This window comes from Lygodium microphyllum, chromosome 9 (assembly GCF_053477565.2).
Source record: "Lygodium microphyllum isolate KBCC chromosome 9, Lygodium_microphyllum_v1.1.10, whole genome shotgun sequence".
NCBI lineage: Eukaryota > Viridiplantae > Streptophyta > Polypodiopsida > Schizaeales > Lygodiaceae > Lygodium > Lygodium microphyllum.
Window position 1 is genome coordinate 29,412,332 of NC_141143.1, and position 3,205 is coordinate 29,415,536.

A 3,205-nucleotide genomic window follows, 5' to 3' on the forward strand; every position below is an offset into this window, starting at 1 on the left:
TAGGAAGGATTCTTCTCATTCCAAAGGGGGGAGGGGGTAAGGTGAAATCAAACACATAAGGGAAATGAAACACGCAAGAAAACATTTAAAGTCTCAATCAACGTCCAAAATAGATGAAAATTAACTTGTGATTGAGGAAAAGTGACATACAATTTTGAAAATGAATAGAATTTCTCGAAGGAAATTTCTCTTTTTGTGCTTAATCATGTTCTTCTTTCCATACAAGCATAATCAACTCCTATTTATCTTCTAGCAAGAAAGTGTCTTAAGAACGCTAATGGTGAACCATGGTTTCATGACAAGAGCTAAAGATGGCAGTACAACAGGATCATGCCCACCATCTTGTGTTCACAGACAAGGAAAGAGAAAAGTATGGCCTTTTCCTAAAAAATCGCACCTATAACCAACTCAAGTTCCGAAGCATCCACAATATTGCAGAGGTGGTGGCTAAGGAGGAGGCTGCAAAAAAGGTCATGGAGCAATGTAAATTTGCCAAGTATTTCAAAAAATTTGGATACGAGCCTAACCACACCAAATTGTGGAATTTGGATACGAGTGTAAATTTGGATACGAGCGTGGAATTTTTGTGGACCTACAACCTTGATAAGGAATGTGGGATGGTAATTGTGGCGAGGGGAGAAGGAGCTAGGCAAGTGCAGATTTAGCTCAATAAGGCCTTAGTGGAGAAGGTGCTAGGTCTCGAATCCAAGATGGAAAGGAGATAGAAGCGAGATGTATATGCCATGCTCAACATGAAAAAAGAACGTCTTAACAAATGATGGCATAAGCATTCAAGGCATCCCTGACCTAGAATTAGGAATGCAAGCAAAAGTCATCCAATTCCCTCTTCTCCAACCAACGATACAACTCCCTCATGCACAAAATCAGTGTGCCCATGATGGAGAGCTTAGTAGCTCGCTCATTTGATGAATTACTACATCTGGAAAACCATCGATCAATCCACTAAGGCACTAGCCCTGAGAAGCAAGACAACAGGTAGGGAATCCCCGTCATCAAAGGGAGTTGAGAGAAAGAAACTGTCATCCAAATCCTCATTCATCAAGTGTGGGGGAATTTTGACTACTCTCATCAGCAGTAAAGGAGGTGCAGAATGGAGAGGAAGGAGGTGATAGAAGACCTAGAAGGTCACCTCCCCATCACAAACGACAGTAGTCAAGCGAGAGAACAATTAGTGAGGAGGAGGGAGAACCAAAAACCCAGTCCAACAAAAGAAAGCCAAAAAATCCCTAGAAAAATACGATGCAGGAGAAGACAGACTTTCAAAAAGCTAAGAAAGAGTTGAAGAAAGAGGCAAAGCAAAGGAAGAAGAAAGAGAAACAAGAGTCTGAGAGACTGGAACAAGAATTAAAAAAGTCCAAAGAGGAGAGAAAAAGAAAGGCTTCTTGAAAGGAGGAATTGAAGATAAAGGAAGAGGAGGACATCGTGCTAGCTACGCACTTGTCCATCAAGGTAGGCAAGATGAGCTAGGTTCCTTGAGCCCACATAGAGATGAAGGCCCAAGCTTGAGTGCACATGTACTAGAAATTACACCACTTGCAGTGATGACTGAAGGCAAGGGAAAGGCCCTTATTGACCCCATCCTATCCCTGTTGACACCCACCACTGTAGCAGGAGAGCCTACTCAAGGCACTCCGATCACTGTAGATACCAACAAACTCATGGCCTGGGTGTAGCACTTCCTCGATAAGGAACTAGCACATGGAAAGAGTATGGAAACCACAACTATTGGGGAAAAAGAGATCGGCACATCAACAGATGCCGAGTCAAGATAGGATCCAAAATGATAGAAAGTGGAGACCTCCACGACTCCCATCCCTACAACAATGATGCCAATTGCTGACTATGATGAGTATGTTAAAGAGTTGCTCTTGTAGTTAGAGAAAGCTAAGGAGGAGAAGAGAATAGCAGTGGCCAAATTGGAAGCTGAGAAGGAGTCAGTGGCTATCTTTTAGGTTGGAGAAGACCAGGTAGGTGGCCATGTGACAAAAGGAAATATACAAGCTGAGAGAAGAGCTCAAAACAAAGGAAGGAGAAGACGGATGGTGGGAGGCAAGGCTAGCCAAATAAAAACAAAGATTCATATGGATGTACCAAAATGTTGCAGAGCTAGGAGAGTTGTGTAAAGAACTACAAGCAAAAATGGCAAATCTCAAGGATGCCATGGCCACATTGGAAACATATAAACAAGAGCAGACCCTCAAATTGTGCATAGAAATAGAAAACCTAAAACAGGAAGTAGCATCACAGCAGGAGGAGAAATAGAGACTAAAAAGAGAACTTGAAGATTAAGAGCAGAGGCTCATGGTACTCACTCGGAGGCAAGGGGAAGGCCTTGAGGAAATCAAGAAGAGAGCTAAAGATTGGGCAATCCAAAACAAGGAAAGAGTCAAAGCTATATGGCTCAGGTAGAAAGCGATAAAGTGCTATAGCTGAGAGCAGAGCAAAGGCTGCCCAAGTGGGCTTTGAAACTCAACAGCGTGCCTTCTGCAACAACTTTCTAGACATCACTCAAATAGAGGAAGGGAAGGCCCTTGACGCCATAAAGAAAAAGCTAGGGATTATGTTGAGATTTCAGGCTCTTGTGTGTTAGTTGTATTTAGCTATATGAGCATGTGTGGGACATTTAATAAGTTGGGTTAGTCGATGTGACCTAACTAGAGTTAGTCATGGTTAGTTAAAACCTTGTGTATGACTTACACTTGCATAATGGAATAATGAATAGAAGGATGAGAGCAAGGCAAAGCTCTCTCTTGGTTTTTCTCTATTTGTCTCTCTCCATCTCTCTTAACATGGTATCAGAGCCATCTTGGATGGGCTCTTTGCAAATAAACAAGTGAAGAAGACTTGAAGACTGAAGGACAAGGATTTTTGTGAATAGCAAGCTACTTGCCATTGTTGTTTTACAAGGTATGTGTTGAAGATATTTCATCTTGCTTGAAGGAGAGGTTACCTGGATCCTATCTAGAGTATTTGGAGACTTCATTGACCACATTAGGGAGATTAGTGATCATCACTATGCGGAAGGTTTTATGAATACACCCCCAGGCTATATCATGTGATTGTACATGTTGTCCAAACTATTCCCCATGGATACAAATCAATAAAATAATCATTGCTCAAGTGATCTACAGCTTGCATGCAGCACACTTTGGAAGGTTCGTAAAGGTCCTAACATGCAAATTCT